The sequence below is a fragment of the Ascaphus truei genome, chromosome 6, assembly GCF_040206685.1.
Source record: "Ascaphus truei isolate aAscTru1 chromosome 6, aAscTru1.hap1, whole genome shotgun sequence".
NCBI classification, from domain to species: domain Eukaryota; kingdom Metazoa; phylum Chordata; class Amphibia; order Anura; family Ascaphidae; genus Ascaphus; species Ascaphus truei.
In genome coordinates this window covers 78868415-78887400 of record NC_134488.1, presented here as the reverse complement: position 1 = coordinate 78887400, position 18986 = coordinate 78868415, and the positions used below count along the sequence as shown (strand labels likewise).

General features: G+C 45.3%; 1 protein-coding gene across 4 annotated transcripts in view; it reads right to left on the bottom strand.

Moving 5' to 3' along the window:
* Positions 1 to 16434, bottom strand: part of ARHGEF16 (Rho guanine nucleotide exchange factor 16) — a 104511-nt gene extending 88077 nt beyond the window's left edge. For 3 of the 4 annotated variants that reach the window (XM_075604899.1, XM_075604897.1, XM_075604900.1), the window contains exon 1: positions 16174 to 16434. The gene's annotated coding sequence lies outside the window, so the exon portion shown is untranslated. Of the gene's footprint in view, positions 1 to 15006; positions 15110 to 16173 lie in introns of all 4 variants that reach the window. The other variant, XM_075604898.1, reaches the window with a different exon arrangement.
* Positions 16435 to 18986: the final 2552 nt, after the last annotated feature.

The following is an 18986-nucleotide window of genomic DNA, read 5'->3' as shown; positions in this document are numbered from 1 at the left end:
ATGGTGAGGGGGAGCCAGCGTGGAGGTGAGCTGTGGGTGAGGGTGGGGTGATGGTGAGGGGGGGTGATGGTGGGGGGGAGCCAACAGGGAGGTGAGCTGTGGGTGAGGGGGGTGATGGTGGGGGGGAGACAGCGGGGAGGTGAGCTGTGGGTGAGGGGGTTGGAAAGTGGGTTACACTTACCAAGGTCAATGTGTGACTCTGCAGAGGGGTGACAGTCTCAGGAGGTATGGTGAGAGTCTGTGGCAGTATGTGTGTGTGACTGTGTGTGTCACAATGGAGTAGGTGTGTCTGTGATGTCAGCATACCTGTTGGCCAATGACAGTCGTGGGGGAGGCGGGCCATGGGCGGGCTGACCGAGGGACCAATGAGATTCACCACATCTACTAACAATCTCACACTTTTCAGTTATATAGATATAGATTGGGTGTACCCAGCAACAATTTCCATCTGCTTTATGTATACATTTATATTTCCATCTGTTATTGTCATAACCCAAAAATCTAAAATGAATGATCTTCTCAATGAAGAATTAAACAGAGAGGAGTCGATACCCAGGATATACTTCAAAACGAGAGGTAATAATGTATTTTTCCTATTAACATTATTTTTATAAATAAAAAAATTGATTTCTAATATGGTTTCCAAACACACTATACTAACACTGGACATTAACACTGACCATATACTATTCTCTCTAGGGTTTACTATACCTTTAGAGTTACTTAAGCGCTTGAAATGTATTTAATTCTTGTTTTAAACACCATTGTTATAACTAGTTCCTAATAAATCAAAATTTAAAATTGTCATCATCTCACTAAGTGACAGAGTGCTATATAGGGGTTCTTTTCATCTCTGGTCTTATAATATGGTTTCCACCCAGAAGCAAAAAAATATGGTGTGACTTTTGCAAATCATCTAAAAAAGATTGACTAAATTAAAAATTGGAGGAAGCTGAACTCTAGTAAGTAGTGTAGCATGAAGGGGCAAGCAGCATACATTTAAAGTAGCATTTTTTAAGTAGAATGCAGTGCGGAGTTGAACAGGAGTGGACAACACCTACTGGCCCTGAATCCTGGATTTGGAACTACGCTGGAAAGGAGGACATTGTCTATCACAGACTGCACATCCAAGCACTAAACTACTGCTGCCATGCCGCCACTACTGTTTTTATTTGCTTTGACCTCACTTCTTTTCAAAATACACACTGCTTTCTACCAGCCTCATTATGTCTGTAACAATTCATATATCTCCATCTCTCCTTCCTTCACCACTTCTCAGTTCACATGAACTCCTTTCTAAGATAGGTCCTGCTGCAGACAGTGGTGCGCGCGGGAGTGTGCGCACCTCTCACCAGCCCCTTACCTCCTCCTTAGCAGGTCCTGGTGACACCTCGCTTCCTTGCCCTCTTCTTGCTGTGACACGTCAGGCAGCAGGGGATACAAATGGATTGTGTTCCCGTGCGGCGACGCGTCACATGGTACGCGAGGGAGCCAATCATGACTTGATCTTTTCATTCCTGAAGGGCCCTGGAGCCCAAAAGGATAACGTGTCTCAGTCCTTAAACTATCTACATTTCGGAATATTCTATGAAACAGGGAACATGCATTGTATATGGTGTGATATATACATGAGCCTGGATCTATCCCAAATTATAAGATTATTTTAAAGTTAATATCTATCATATCAAATGGATGTAATGATGGTCACATATAGCTCACACATATTGCATAGAGCCCCCGGAAACACACATACAAGCCTGCACAGATATTCACAGACAGCAGAATACAATATTGCAACATGTTGAACATGAGGTGATCTTTTATTTCTGCTCTCAGTACAGATGATGAACATGTAAAATAAAGACAGGGTTGACCAGTCTGGGTAGCTCTGTGGATATTTAAACTCTGTGGGCAGGAGCTGTGATTCACGGGGATGAGGTGAGGGCTGAGACTGGTGTGGGCTAAAATGAGGATGTGTGGCTAAGTATGAACCAAAACACACGCAACAATGCACATATAACAAAGCATTTTAACGCTATTGTATTATAATAAATTAATCTATCTTTACAAACTCAATTCTGTTAATAAGATTAGCTTTGGTGAGGTGTGTCATGGCCCCGCCCCTGTCATGGCTGCACCCACCCGATCCGTTTTGCCCACGCCGCTAAAAAAGCTGCCTACAGACTGCAGATCGCGGTGAAGCGCTGTGCACGCACCGCCAGAATGCCAGGCGCGCATGCAGTGAGACCTTAGCCTTACCTGCGCCCTCAGACTACACAGCTATACCCCCTGCACTAAAACACACCCCTACAAATCAGCCTCACACATTCTCTTTCTATACATGCTTCTTCTCTTTGCTTCTGGGGATATCTCTCCCAATCCTGGTCCCTGCCTTATTTCTGTATGCTCTCGTCCTCGCCTTTCACATACAACTTCTACTCCTTCTGGTGTCAATCCCTCTAACCTCATACCCATCCCCTGTCACCCTCCCTCCTCTCTCCCTTTCTCCTGTGCCCTTTGGAATGCTCTCTCCCTTTCTAACAAGTTCCTCTCTGTGCATGACTTCTTTTGCTCTCGCTCTCTGCTTCTCTTTGCTATAACGGAGACTTGGCTCACTCAGTCTCACTCTGCTATGGAAGCTACCCTCTCTTATGGTGGCCTTTCTTTCTCCCACACTCAGCACCCTGATTGCAGGGGTGGAGGCGTTGGGCTCCTGCTCTCCTCTATCTGCCGCTATCATACCCTTCCTATTCCTCCGTCTCCTGCCTTTCCCTCCTTTAAGGCTCACACTGTGTCATGATAGAGAGGATTTGGCCCGGGATTAAAGGGGTTACACCCTATTTGGTCACCCTCTACTCTCACCTGGGAAGCAAGGGGTTAACTGGACTGGGGTTCAAGGACACCACTAAGGGAGGTAAAGGGCCTTGACCCATTATTATTTTACCCTCCAGTGCTGGACTGACTGAGTTATTTCCCCAGGGTGTAGTACACCACCATTAGGAGACCTATATTGGGGTACCCGCGGGGGGACCACCAGGCCTCTGGGTTCTCACCCTGGGATGTTATGGATTATACTCTATGTCCTTGAACATGGATCTTTTATGGTATTATCAGTATACTAATGAGCTATCTATGGTGATGCACCATTACACCACTTACCTATCTGGACTGGGGTTCAGTAATGTGGTTTTGCCTTGCTTCAGCCATCCAACTGTTTATTCCCCTGTAAAAATGTATTGTTTCTGTTCCAGTGACTGCACCACACAAACACTGGGATCCATCCGGGAGGGCAAGGGTTAATAGTTGAATAGTGATTCTAGCCCTTTGTTTAAGTTACCCTCAAAGATGCCTGCCTTCTAAGGAATGCGACCAAATGTTTAGGAAGCTGGAGTGGTTTGTGAGTGTTAAAACTCACACTTACAAACCATAGTATCCTGCCAGACACTCCATTTGGTAGACTGGCCAAACACCCCTGATTTAGGAGTGGGGCTACAGAATGAGTGACTTTATTAAATATAAGAATATTATGAGATGTCCTCGGCTGAACGTGCTAAAAAGCTACATATGTGTATTCGTGGGACTGATTCGCCCATAAAGATTACAGACACCTGATGTTTAGCCGGTCCTAAGAGACAGATATTAATATCTCTCTTAATTTTAGTATTACACGGTAATATTTAGTCTCATTGGGAGCGTCATGCGTGACGGAATGTATTAATATGTGTCGTGTGCCAGTAAGTACTACTGAACTGAAGTTATGAAGTTATTTACAGTGTATATGGAATTTTGATTTGTGTGTTTGGAATGGTGCTCAAAAAGTGCTGGGACTGTATTTAAAGGAAGGGAGCATGAACTGGGTAAATGACAAATAAATGATTAGTGGTACTGAGCCTTAAGAGGGCATAAGGTACCCTGAAGGTTGGGGTGGGTTGCCCAAGGACACCCCCCCCCCTTCCTCATTGGGTTAGTCCCAGGTATTGTACTCACTGTATTTTTCTTCTTCCTTCCCCAGTCTCCCTTCCAGAGCGTGCAGCTGTAGTAGAATATGTTCCAAAAGCCAGGGTGTGCAGCGCACAGCAGTAATGAAGAGAGCAGGTCTTGCAAAAATAAGTCCTTTATTGATAATTCATAGGGTTGTGGGACAGCAGCAAACCTTCTACGCGTTTCGTTCAAAAGAACTTTATCAAGAAGTGCTGTGTGTACTAAAACTGACAATTTAAATACAGCTGATTTGCCTGATTTCGCGCCAAATGGTGACGTCACTGGACGTCTCTAACCAATGAAATGCATGATCTCCGCGCATGCGCGCGGCGCCAGAGTGCTAGGGATTCCCTGCTCATACCAGCCGTGCTCAATCACAGGATGTACGCCCCTCCGGGCGGTTCCACCGATGAGAGCACGCCTCTGACAGTCACAGGGGAACACCCACTCCTCTCTGCTCAGCGCATGCGCTAATAGATCACCCTTCCCCCATGCGTGACTTCCCTACCCTTCCCCCATGCGTGACGGAATGTATTAATATGTCTCGTGTGCCAGTAAGTACTACTGAAGTTATGAAGTTATTTACAGTGTATATGGAATTTTGAATCTGCTCTGAAAAATGCAGACCCCCCATCTGCTATGTTAATAGGGCAGAGAGAGCATCCTGCAAGAATTAACATAGCCCAGTGATCAAAAGGTAACTGCCCTAATTGTTTATACTGGGGGGCAGGAACCAAGGAACCGAGTGTTTTTAAGTGTGATACTTCACACTTACAATGGAAGCCAAAATCTGCTTCAAAGAGATTTTTTCTAGCCAACTCGGCATCTTGAGTGCAAGAGAAGGGTTGAAATGGTATTTAAGTCAGAGTCAACCCTTACTCAAATGTCTTTCATGTGTCTTCATGATCTGCATGCATTGCTGTGATGTCTTCATCTGAAACTGAATTATGAAAGAAATGGCCCATCCTGTATCCTGATGGCTTTTCTTGTCCTAACCTTTAAGTAAGTGTCCATATTTTGTCTGTTATTTGTATATCTCGTGTGTTCACCTTTTTAAAGGAATAAATTATATTTTATCATATCTAAGTCTCGTCCAGTTCAACCCATTTATATATTTGGTGTGTATTATTATAGCCTGTCTCAAAGCTACCATCACACACTGTCCACTTTTTTTCTTCACTCCCTGTCCACGTGGCTGTCATCTATCGCCCACCTACCTCTAGTCATCACCCTTGTCTCTCTCACTTTGAATCCTGGCTCTCTTTCTTTCTCTCCTCAGACTCCCCTGTTCTTCTCCTTGGGGACTTCAACTGCCATATTGATGACCCCTCTCTCCCTTGGGCTTCCCGCTTTCTCTTTCTAACCTCTTCGTTTGGCCTTCAACAGTGGACTGCAGCCATCACTCACAAGGATGGCCACTACCTAGACCTGGTTTTCACTAAAAACGCTTCTCTCTCTGATTTCTTAAATTCCCCTTTTCCTCTCTCTGACCATCACCTTATCTCATTTTCCTCGCTCACTTCTCCCCCTCCATCTACCCCTCGTCTCTGCAGAGACCTGCACTCTATTAACCTACCAGCTTTTGAGTCCACTTTACGCACCTCCCTCTCCTCAAGTCCCTTACAACCTAGTCAGGAACTACAATTGTGCCCTATCCTCCTCTCTTGATCTACATGCCCCACTTTCTCACTGCCGCTCTCGCCCTTTGAATCCCAGACCCTGGCTAAATTCCCACATGCGCATGCTGGATTCCTGCACTCGTTCCTCTGAACGCCTCCGGAAGAAATCTCACACTCTCGCAGACTTCCTTCACTACAAATTTATGCTATCCTGTTTCAACTCTGTCCTCTCTCAAGCTAAACAAACCTACTTTTCTTCATAAATCAACACGCAAAAGTCTAATCCATACCGACTCTTCTCTGTCTTTGACTCCCTACTCAGACCACCCTATGCTGCCTGTTTATCCTCCATCTCACCTCAGGACTTTACAGACTATTTCAAGGAAAAGGGGGAATCCATACGTCAGGCCATCCCCGGCAGGTATCCTCCTCCCATCCTACACCTCTTCCTAAGGCCTCGGACATGGTCAAAAAGACCGTGCTGAGGCGCGCTGAGGGGAAACATTATCCCTATCAGCGCGGCTTTAAACGTGTGGAGGCGTGTGGAATTTCAGCCGACAGACAAATTTTTAGATTTCCCACTGAGGGAAGCGCAGGGCGGTCACGTGACTGCCAGAAGCCAATGACAGTCCGTGATGTCGGCACCGCGACGTGGCACGCTAGCCCCGCCTCCCGCTCCGCCTCCAGGCCCGCCTCCCACGCGTGCTCCCTGGCACTCATGCAGGGACATGCGCTGCCCAGCGCTCCTCCCTGCACCATGTCCCAGGCCTTACTCTCTTCCTGCATTCCTTGACTCTTTATCCGCTGTCACAGAGGATGTGTCATTGCTGCTCTTCTCCCTCAACCACCTGCACTCTTGACCCCATTCCCTCCCATCTCCTAAAACCTCTTGCTACTACTATAATCCCTACGCTCACACAAATTTTTTACTCCTCCCTCTACTCTGGTACCTTTCACTCTTCATTCAAACATGTAACAGTTATAACATTACTCAAAGAACAGCAAACTTAACCCTACCTGTCTTTCTAACTATCAACCTGTCTCCCTCCTGTCCTTTGCCTCTAAACTCCTTGAACGTTTTGTATTCTCTCGCTTGCTCCATTTTCTCAACACCTATTCTCTCCTAGACCCTCTACAATCTGGCTTCCGCACTGCTTACTCGACTGAAACAGCCCCCACTAAAATAACTAATTACCTCCATACATACAGTTACGTATACTTTTTTTCTTATTGGTGTGCAGCATACCACTTTTTAATTTACTTTTATGTCTGAAGCACTTCTCCCCTTTGTGTTATTTCTATTATTTGTTATTTACATGATTGTCACGTATATTACTGCTGTGAAGTGCTATGTACAGTAATGGCGCTATATAAAGACATACAATACAATGAAGAATAATTAATTGACCTTTCCATCATATTGTTTTCTGGTGGCTGCAAAACTTATTTGGGAGAACAAAGAAAGTAGGAAGCAGCTGTCCCAACTTCAATGTGCTAAAAATATATCAAAATGGTATAAAAGGTATATACTTTTTAATGCCTCAACATCTGTGACACAGAAAAAAAATACAAAATACAGACGAAACGACACACTTACTGGGGGTCTGGGGTCGAAAACTAGACTTTCCTAGGTGCAGGGAACTCTATGGGAGAGTTTTACTCTGACCAGGACATAGCCTGGAAACTCCTGGAACTCAAATCGGCATGAAATCCCAGCCACGACCGCAATGGTAGTTTCTGAGAACTTGGTCCCAACAGTCGGGACAGTCTCTGGCGGGCAGGCTTTTCAGGCTTGAAATCGAAGTCGGTTGCCTTGCTATTTTGAACAAAGCAACTTTGAAAAGCCCGCCCGTGCTCTTTTGGCTCTGACTCAAGGGGAACACCCAATCTGATTGGCTCACAGGTTCTTATAGTATTCCCTGCTTCATACATAAAATAGAAGCAGACAGGACAGTCAGTCAATCAGTGTGTGGGAACTTTCTCAAGCAACCAATCAGAGCCAAGCCACGTACAAAAACCGGGCTAGCAGGAAATTTGAAACAGCCAAGGGACATGCGCAAGCCTGACACATCTCCCCCCAGCTATCCTAATGCCACCCGCTGCGCAGCCGCCCATGGGTCCGGCAGAACAAGTGGCATCCCGGAGCACTGCCATTGATATCCAGACCTGACTCTGCCTTTCCCCGCTAACCATATGCCGTCCACACCTCTGGGCATCCTCTGGCTCTTTGAACTCCAATATCCAGCTGACGCCTATGGGTTTGCGCGGGCTGCCTGTTTGGACATGGGTTCCGAATGTCTAAACATATTAAAATATACTTTAATAAACTCTGAGTCTTGGGAACCTCTTCAGCTATGTGGGACTTTAGGTGAGGATCTTGGGGTTGAAAACTAGGAGCCTGGGAGACACTGTATGGCCCCAGTGCAACTCACCCCGGGTACCCGAAAATAGTGCGAGTAACCCGGGAGAATTATAGGGCCACTGGTAACTGTCCCCTGCAATCAAAATTACTTGCTTTTCACCCCAAAACCCCACTTAAGACTTATACTCCCAAAGTTTGGAGTCTCTAGGGTACAGGGAACAGAAAAGGGGAAAATGTCTCTTTATTTCTGTCTGCCTTATTTCCCCACACACTTTCCCTTTGTCTCAGTTTGGACTCTAAGTCCCCCCAACCTTATGTCAGGTTGGGTACCCACAAACCATATATTGTTTGTGGGTCATCTTGGCACTAGCTGGGGTACCCCCCTTAACTCAGGGATTCCCTAAGCTCAAGGGATACACATTTTTTGTCCCTGTGCCTCATTCTATTTTCCGAGTTGTGCTGAAGCAGGGCGCCCTTATGGTGAGTCAAGGTTACATTTTCAAGGGGAAGTATTGCCAGGACAATGTGCCTACATGTATCCAAGAATCAAGCATGACTCCCGGACACATTTATTGGGGAACCGGTAACTCTGAACCCCAACCTCCTAGGCACATTCGGACAACGGTTCCTCTTCAAAAAAAACCTTGAAACTCATACACTAGCAATCCCTACTTGATTGCATGCTTGGAAAGGGGAAATAAACACAAACAATGGTTTTATTACATAAAGTACAATGTTACTGGGTCCAGGAGCTAACTCTCTGGGTCCCTTATACACGGATCAGGGGTAACCAAAATGGTCTTGACCTTTATTATATAGCCTGGTTACCCCCTCCCGTCACATCTAGAACTTCAAACAGCTGTCTTTGGTGTAATGTCTGGTTCCACTCTAGACGTTGCATAATACAGGAAGCATACGTTATAAGGAAGTGATTTGATGAAGATAATCTGGAAGCTGTAGAGCAGGAGTGGCCAACTCCAGTCCTCAAGGGCCACCAAGTCAGGTTTTAAGGATATCCTGCTTCAGCACAAGTAGCTCAGTCATTGACTGAAGCAGGGGTATCCTTAAAACCTGACTGTTGGCGGCCCTTGAGGACTGGCGTTGGCCATCCCTGTTATATAGTAACCCTAAATGTGCTAAATAAGTCATCAAATTCCTTAGCTGCACAAGTTTCTCATCAACACTGCACCCTTGTATAGTGGACAATTTGTCACACTGTTAGAAACTACATGATCAAACGTATTAGAGCACATTTAAGCAAGCACAGCGGTCATAGGAATCATGATCAGTGAAATGTGGATGTTCTGGAGCAGCGTTTCCCAAATGGTGGGTCGCGACCCGGCACCGGGCCACGGCACCAAAATTGCCGGGTCGCAGCGAGGCTGGCCACGCGGTGTCTCCCGTCCCCCCCGCTCAAGTAAAAAAAAATGGCGGCGATTCCCCCCGCGGTCCCGCGCGCTTGCGCAGGGCAAGCAGGGCCCGCTCCCTTCCTCCCCCCCCACTCCCAACGTGGGACGGAGGAAGTACCAGCTCCTCTGCGGCCCGCACGTTACATGGGGGAGGGTGGAAGTACAAGCTCCTACTGCGGCCCGCTTCCCCCCGTGGCCAGCTTCCCGAACTCACCTCCCGTGGCACCCCCTCCCGAGCCCACCTCCCGTGCCCGCAAGCCCACCTCCCGTCCCAGGCAGCAGGGGATATCGGGGGCAGCAGGGGAAAGCGTCCGGCGGCAAGGTAAGTCACCCCACCCAGTCACTGCCTCCCACCCAAGTGTCCCTGGCCCCCTCCCTCCCACCTACCCACCCAAGTGTCCCTGGCCCCCTCCCTCCCACCCACCCAAGTGTCCCTGGCCCCCTCCCACCCACCCAAGTGTCCCTGGCCCCCTCCCACCCACGTGTCCCTGGCCCCTAAGTGTCCCTGGCCCCCTCCCTCCCACCCACCCAAGTGTCCCTGGCCAACCCAAGTGTCCCTGAAAAACCCAAGTGTCCCTGGCCCCCTCCCTCCCACCCACCCAAGTGTCCATGGCCCCCTCCCTCCCACCCACGTGTCCCTGGCCCCCTCCCTCCCACCCACCCAAGTGTCCCTGGCCCCCTCCCTCCCACCCACCCACCCAAGTGTCCCTGGCCCCCTCCCACCCAAGTGTCCCTGGCCCCCTCCCTCCCACCCAAGTGTCCCTGGCCCCCTCCCAAAAGTGTCCCTGGCCCCCTCCCTCCCACCCACCCAAGTGTCCCTGGCCCCCTCCCTCCCACCCACCCAAGTGTCCCTGACCCCCTCCCTCCCACCCACCCAAGTGTCCCTGGCCCCCTCCCAAAAGTGTCCCTGGCCCCATCCCACCCAAGTGTCCCTGGCTCCCTCCCACCCAAGTGTCCCTGGCCCCCGAAAGTGTCCCTGGCCACTTACCCACCCACCCAAGTGTCCCTGGCCCCCCCTCCAGTCACTCACATCCGTCATTGCCTGTAATTCACTGTTTGTGTCTGTGTGCGTATAGGGGAGAGCGAGTGTGTGTGTGTATTTCAGTGTCTGTGTGTGTGTGTATCTGTGTGTATCTGTATCAGTGTGTGTGTGTGTGTGTGTGTCTGTGTGTGAATCAATGTCTGTGTGTATCAGTATCAGTGTAAGTGTGTGTGTATCAGTGTCTGTGTGTGTGTATCAGTGTTTGTGTGTGTGTGTGTCTGTGTAGCTGTGTGTGTGTGTGTGTGTGTGTGTAGCAGTGTCTCTGTGTGTGTAGTAGTGTCTCTGTGTGTGTAGCAGTGTCTCTGTGTGTGTAGCAGTGTCTCTGTGTGTGTAGCAGTGTCTCTCTGTGTGTAGCAGTGTCTCTCTGTGTGTAGCAGTGTCTCTGTGTGTGTAGCAGTGTCTCTGTGTGTGTAGCAGTGTCTCTCTGTGTGTAGCAGTGTCTCTGTGTGTGTAGCAGTGTCTCTGTGTGTGTAGCAGTGTCTCTGTGTGTGTAGCAGTGTGTGTGTGTATCAGTGTGTGTGTGTGTGTAGCAGTGTCTGTGTGGCTGCGTGTGTGTCAGTGGCTGGGTGTGTGTGTCAGTGGCTGCGTGTGTGTGTGTATCAGTGGCTCTGTGTGTGTATCAGTGTGTGTGTCAGTGGCGGCGTGTGTCAGTGGCTGTGTGTGTGTGTGTGTATCAGCGGCTGTGTGTGTGTCTGTGTGTGTATCAGTGGGTGTGTGTGTGTGTGTGTGTGTGTATGTATATCAGTGGCTGTGTGTGTGTCTGTGCAGGCCCTATAGGCGATAACATTTTTAGTGGGTCACAAAAAAGAAGTTAAAAAATAACCGGGTCACGGAAAAAAAAGTCTGGGAAACCCTGTTCTGGAGGAAAACATGACATTATGTAAAAGTTACAGTCCCCAGCATAGACTGGAAGAGCAGCAATGTGAAAGCACTTAGCCAAGCATCCTCCTATCTAGCATGTTATCATGTATGGGTTTTCTGAATTTCTAAAACAGTAGCAGCAAAACAACAAAATACATTTGAAAGATCTTACCATTTATCTGCAGTATTAATATACATTCTTATATCTAACAAATTAACAATCCTACTTCTGCTTTGTGAAGTTGTTCCTAACTTGGTTTTCAGCAACAAGGAGCGCTTACACTGTATGCTGCACACAAGATTTAACGAAGGACAAGAAATTCCTTACTCTCAACAGCCTACGATCTAGGTTCTGGTGTACAGGAAAATAAAATGATTTCTCAAACTTCACAAAGAGGCTGGCAAATAAATCCTACACCATGATCCCTCATATCAAAGTCTAAAGCCCTAACCACAGGGCCACTCCCTCTCCGTGCAAACTCACAATTCATAGGCACACTGTACACTCATTAAATCAATAAAGCCAGGGGCTATATTATGTACTCTAGATTGTAGACTGTCACAAGCAGGGCCCGCATTACCTTTTGTATCAGTTTGCGCTTGTTTGACCTAATTGGTCATTCCGTTTGTGTAATGGATATCCTGCTGTACCCCACTGCAGAATATGTTAGTGCTTTCCAAATAAACCATGATAATAATAATAGTTACAGGGTATGTAATGCTACATGTATTAGTAGTGATTACGTGGTCGTGGCCCCAAGCAACCAAAGTAAACATTTATTTGCAGTGGCACTTTGGAGTCTCTTCTCTCAAACAAAAGCACTGGAAATGACTGATGCCAGAGGAAGGCATTCTGGATGTGATCACATTACTGATATAGAGCTACAGGTGAGAAGTCAATCCCCAAAAGATGGGTCCTATGTCAACATTAAATATATGCCTTGTTTTCCGAGCTGGACTTCCCCTGCTACATCATAGTTATAGGAAAGATCTCTCAGAAAGTTTAAAAACATTTGCTTTCTACCAATTAGTCCAGGGGTGGCCAACTCCAGTCCTCAAAGGCCACCAACAGGTCAGGTTTTAGGGATATCCCTGGGTAAGCACAGGTGGCTAAGGCCTCGGACATGGTCAGTGCAGTGCTGCTGCTCGGCACTGAGCCCCTGCAGCCGCAATGAGCGGCTTTAGCAGGGGCTCGCGCACGCACGCTTGGGGAAGTGTGTGTCTGACGGAAGTTTGAGATTTTCCTGCTTGCCGGAGTGCAGGGCCGGTCACGTGAGCGGTTCGCCCAATGAGGGCGAACCAGCTCCGTGACGTCACTGGCCCGCCCCCGACGCCGCGCTGTGTAAGGCCAGGGAAAGCACCGCTTTCCCTGAGCCCGGACAAACGCACTATGTCCCAGGCCTAAGAATGATGGAGCTTAAATAAAAACCACTATTGGGTTTCTTTCAGTTAACTTAATTTACATATCATAACATAGAAGTAAATCAATTGTGTGTCATAAATCATTACATTTCCATGTTGCTTTTCAGTTATGAAATGTTAGATGGAAAATAAATCTTGCATTAATAAGTGATACAAGGTCCCGACATAAGAAAATTCTATAAATATACTGTAAAGTAAAAAAATAAACATTTATTCCAAAAAAACTACGCACAATTCTAAGAGATACTTCAGCATACTGAAAAGTTATATTCCCCTTGTTCAGGAACATTTTAGCTCCATTCGGTTTAATATTGAATAAGGGCCTAGGCCTGAAAACTTTTGGATCTTGGAGCAAAATACAGGTAACCCTTTCCTCATAGTGCCTTTTATAATTAGAGAACTGACATTTTGGCCACATTTTCAAACCAGACAATATTTTCCCTTTTGGGGGAAAAGTTTTTAAATATAAATTAGCTAGCATTAAAAGCCAATGCGCAAAGTCACCTGGCCTCATATTCTGCCAACATCCACGCATATTTGGCAAAATGATAACAACATTTGTAAGAAAGACAAAATTTTGCTCACTTTTGAGAAATTTCAATTTTTGCAAACATTTCATTAAAGTGACAACGTTTACGGAAAATTCACCCCCCAAAAAATGTGCAAATCACTTTTGAAGACATCTGTACTTCTTATGAAAGCCCTTTGCTTGAAATTGGCCATGTGTGTTAGCTTTTCATTTGCTCTGAGCCAAAAGGAAGAGAAGGAGGGAAATAACGCCATCATAGAATATATCGAATCTGCTTCATTTTTTTCTCACCTTTTCTGTACATCAAATACTTCACAGGATTAAGGTGACATAATGCTCCTTGATTAGTTAATGTGAGAAAGATGGTTATCAAGGACCAAAAATACAATCCAGATTGCTAACATTTTTTTATTTACTGACCCACTGCTGATAAGAGTTAAAGTACACTGGCGACACACTTTATTCGAGCTTGGCTAGTCCCACGAATTCGGGTATACCCGGGTGTATTGAGGTTTGTGACTGTTTTCTGCCCGAGTGCATTGAGTTATTTTCCAAGCAGGGATTGAAGCATTTTATTCCCTCTGGCTGCAATACTGCACAGTATATATATATAAACTGCATTACAATTCATGAATTTATGCCATCTGGTAGACACGCGAAGCATTGCAGCCTATTAAATCCTAATCATTATCATTTAACAGATCAGCCGCCCATCAGCCAGGCATGAACCCAGGCTGGGAAGGCAAATGCAACGGGGCTTGTCAGAGGTCAGGAGTGGCGCATTCCAGGTATCTGCCAGGTACATACCGGGTATTTGCTCGAATAAAGTGTGTCGGTGCAGTAGTACACGCAGGAGGGTATTAAATCTTATGTTTCAGCTAAATTATTACCATTGTATGATATTTGCATCGGGAACACCAAATTCTATGCTCATTAGAGTTCTCCAATCACGACATTCTAAACTCCATTGGCCTCCATGGGAACAGGCTCTGCACCCCTAACTTACAATGGCTACTTAACACGTAGGCTGCCCTTATGATATTTAGGGAACGTCATGCTATTTTTGCTTGTTTTCTATAGGTTCATCCATCTATAGTCGCAGTAAACACTCCACTTCCTTTCACATTGGGATACTCGGGACAAAAAGGCTTAAATAAAAACCGATGATACAATAGGATAAAGAACTCGAGCGGAAACAGACATTACCAAATATATTCTGTCTTGTTGTCCACTTTAACTCTGAGTGCCATTATGTACCCTGAAAGTTATGAGGGCTGCTGGCACGCCAGGGGCCCTGTTACATACTCTGCATTGTTGGCTCTCACGAGCAGGGCCCTCATTACTTTTTGTATCCGTTTGTGCTTGTTTGTCCTTCTGTTTATGTAATTTACATAGCTTGTTTGTCCTTCTGTTTATGTAATTTATGATGCGCTGTGTAATATGTTGGAGCTTCCTAAATAAACGATGTTACAGGGTATGTCCTGCTACATGTATACAGGCATACCCCGCATTAACGTACGCAATGGGACCGGAGCATGTATGTAAACTGAAAATGTACTTAAAGTGAAGCACTCCCTTTTTTCCACTTATTGATGCATGTACTGTACTGCAATCCTCATATACATGCATAACTGATGTAACTAACGCATTTGTAACAGGCTCTATAGTCTCCCCGCTTGCGCACAGCTTCGGTACAGGTAGGGAGCTGTTTTTGCTGTTCAGGATGAGCTGACAGGCACATGCGTGAGCTGCCATTTGACTATTGGGCGATATGTACTTACTCGCGAGTGTACTTAAAGTGAGTGTCCTTAAAGCGGGGTATGCCTGTAATCTGTTCTCACCAAGGGGTCGCAGCACTCGCGTTCCAAAAGGGTTAAGATGAAGCTGCAAGCGGAACATGGTACAATGTGTCACAGCAAACTTTCATTTGCATTGATACAGGGTGTTAGAAAACAAAAAAACATGGAAATTATATACAACTACTGCAAAGCACAGAAATAAACATGTTGAGCAATGCATTGTAGGCCCCCTGGAGGCGAAGCAGTTAATTAACAATCCCAAAAATCAAAACACAAACGACATGAACCGTACATGCCTACAGCCTAGGGAGAGGGGAGAGGGAGCAGTGGTTTTATTTACCACGCTTGTTCAATATATTCAGTGGTTGAAGTGCTGTGTGTGGCTTTAAGAAATTCCAAGCCTATTAAGGAGTGGAGGGGGTGAAGAGAAATGTGGAAGCTCAAATTTGAAAAGGTTTGTTCAATAATCCTGTTCAAAATACAACACAGGTTTTAAAAGACTTTCCCATTACTGTAAAATGAAAGTAGTGACACTGCATATATCTTATACAACTGTGTGACAGCTGTACTTGCACACAGCTTGTTAGTTTCACACATGGAACTTACAAATATGTTAAAATGTTCATATTTTTTCTTGTCACGGACTGTACATACAATGTTGTAGGCACAGCGAGCTTCTGCCTGGTAGATTTTAACAATCTAATTTCTGTGCCTGAAGCACAGGGAGATTAAGTGACAGCGAATTGTGGTAATCGAACCAGGTCCATCAAGGATGACTACTCACCTACTCCCTTAGCCTTCCTTGCTCTTGCTTGGTGCAATGTATTTTGCAGTTCACATGCAATATCTCTTTAATTTAAACCAAAACGGAATAATCATTTAAAAAAAAAAAAAAAAAAAAAAAAAACTCGCCAGTCACTGCTTTAACTTTCACACATATAAAGGAATGCAGGAGAAATGCAAGCAACACAACTGCATCACCATACTGTAGTGATGCATCTCAGATCCTAAATGAGCCATGCTATTAGACTGATAACGATAATTTCCTTAATTGCAGAGATCAATGCAAAGATATTAAATGAGACATAGCTGCCTACCTCTTTGTTTTCAAATCATGTAATAAAGATTGCAGCCAAGATCTTACTGTACCTGTTTTTTAGTTCCCAAACTCTTGTGAGGTATAAGATTAGTAAGGTCCCAAGTGGGTTCAGTAGCCTATAATCTATTTTTTTCTTGCTGAATTTTGTGTCTTGGAAAAGATTAGCTCAGTGCTCTGGCTGAAGTCTCCATTCTCCTCCCCACAATTACTTCCTGTCTCTGAATCTCCTCTCTCTGGCTCAGCCCCATTGGAGTGCTGACATCACCCAGGTGTGTGCAGGACAAAGCAGCAGGACTCCAGTACTCAGCCTCAGAAGGGAGGGAGGGCTGTAGTACTCTAAGCAAACTGGAATCACCCAGTTTTAACAATTGTTTATACTGCTATTTTCAAGTAAAACCTGAACTGCCAGGAGGCGGGATCTATATGGGATTAATTTGGCTCTAACCATAGAATTATAAGTCTGCTTTTTGTATATACTTTATGATCATCTTAAGTAGTTATAAAATATTGGGGATATGTCCAAAAATGTACAGAAGTGTGATACCAGTGCTATACTGATGTACATATCAGCAGATTTATTATTAGCACATTTTATAGGGGAATTTTAATTTTTTTTAATTTTTACATCTAACCCTTTGGTTGCTGTTTGACGTGGCTACTACATCATGGGATTTGGCACCCCAGGGGTTCCATGGCGTAGTAGCTTCATCATATTCTATTTGTTCGTTTTCTAGGGGGAAATTGCGTTTCAACGCTATCTGTCAGGAAGTGGACTCTTCCGTTCTCCCATACATGACGCCAGGATCATGTGATCACCCCTGAGGAGCAGTGATATGATTGCAAAGGGCTGCACCCCCAGTGCTCAAAGGGTTAATATGTGCCCTATTTTCCTCCTGATTTTGCATTAAGTCATGTTTGAGTATATTGGTTACAGTACAGCAGATAAGACAAAGCAAATGGTGCACGCAAACTAGCTCATTCTAATTGTTTCCATGCTCAATATCTGAATACCTCATCTACAAAAATAACTACAGGCCTAAATGTATGTACAGTATGTATGTCTTTATTTATACAGCGCCAGTAGTGTACATAGCGCTTCACATTAGTAATACACGTGACAATCATATAAATAACAAATAATACAAATAACAGATCATGGGAATAAGTGCTTCAGACATAAAAGTAACATTTCGGAAGAGGAGTCCCTGCTCCGGGGAGCTTACAATCTAATTGGTGGGGAGAACGTACAGAGACAGTAGGAGGGCATTCAGGTAAGTGCGTCTGCAGGGGGCCAAGCTTTATGTATCGTTTATAGTATTAGCCACAGAGCTACTCATATGCTTCTTAAAGCTAAATGATGCACTATTCTTACAACTACGGTATACAATATCGTATATTCTCTCAATAACTCCCTTGTGTATCTAGAGTTTAATGGGAAATACTGTAGTACTAAACAGCTTTTTTTAATCATTCAAGGGTAGTTCTATACTGTATGAAGCAGGGGACCAGTCAAAACCCCCATTGACATGAATGGGGGTTTTCTATGAGAGTCAGCCGCCAACACTCTAGAATTACAACCTTGGAGGCTTATTCAATAAACCCAGAAGCGGCAGATCGCCCTGCAATCTAATGTAAACACAAATTCAAGTTAATAATTGAATAAACCCCTTAGTGCATAATAGGACATGTAACTCTTTCTTCTAAATCTACATCTAATCAGGGTTGCCACCTTCTTTTAAATGATTTCCCGGAGGCGTTTTTTTAAAAGCGAAACTTCTTAGCTGATGGTAGCTCATTGGAAAATCTCATAGGGTAAAATGGGTTGAGTTGTGACTGTGACGGTGAGGGGGTACCCAGGCCAATGAATAAAGGTATTATGCCTGGCTGTGTGCCCCTGAGCCATATTGGGGAATTATAGAGTGCTAGCTCTGCGCCCAGTAGTGGCTGCAACATTGCTAATGTATTAAACATGTCTGTATATGTCCCACCAGGTATAAGGTGGTGGCAATAATTTCATGAATTAAATGTATGGGTTATTGTGTCCATGGTCCCCTGTAAACCGCGCAAAGTAAAAAAAGGTTTTCAAAAAGCAGCAGCTTGCAGCACAGCGCATAGCGTTTAGCTAACTTCAGCTAGGAAGGTCCTGGGGCACTGAGTTTTGGCTGTGAGTGCTGCTGGAGTAAAATCATTAAAAAGGTTATGCCGCAATTTTTATAAAGGTATATAACAATTGATGTATAAAAGTCCTCAGTGGTTATGTTTTGGTAAAGTAATGTTCAGAGGAAGTAATTCAGTGTGGATGAAGGTCCATTTGCATAGGAAACAGAGGAAGCTACCCTGCCCCTAATCTTCAAAGGTCGTCCAGGATATGAAGGTGTTAACCATGTGTTACACAGGTATGGAAGTGTTAGACCCTGGGTTAGCAAGAAGGGGTGAAGGAACAGACTTCAATAAGCCATCCTGCCAAATGGCTGCTCGGTCCAGACTTTCCGGCGCTGAGCCGGCAGGGGGTCTAGCATGACAAATGGGGAAAGATGGCGTTTGTCACACATGCCCAGTTGCTATGCTGACGCTCCCCATGCCAGGCTACACAGGACTGGCAAAACTCCAGGATAGGTGGGATCATTTATTCCCACGCAGAGATTGGCTGGCCAGGTTAGGTATAGGGAGTTTTAACCCTATAATAATCTGTGCAGCCCATCAGGTAACAGTTCAATCTAAGAGTCATCATGCAGTAACAGATTCACCTAAGATTTATCATGCAGTGAAATATTCATCCTGTAACAAGACTTCATAACTAGTAAGTGTATTTTTGTTGTTGTAATTGTAAATCAAGCTGTGTATGTTCATTGTGTTAATAAAT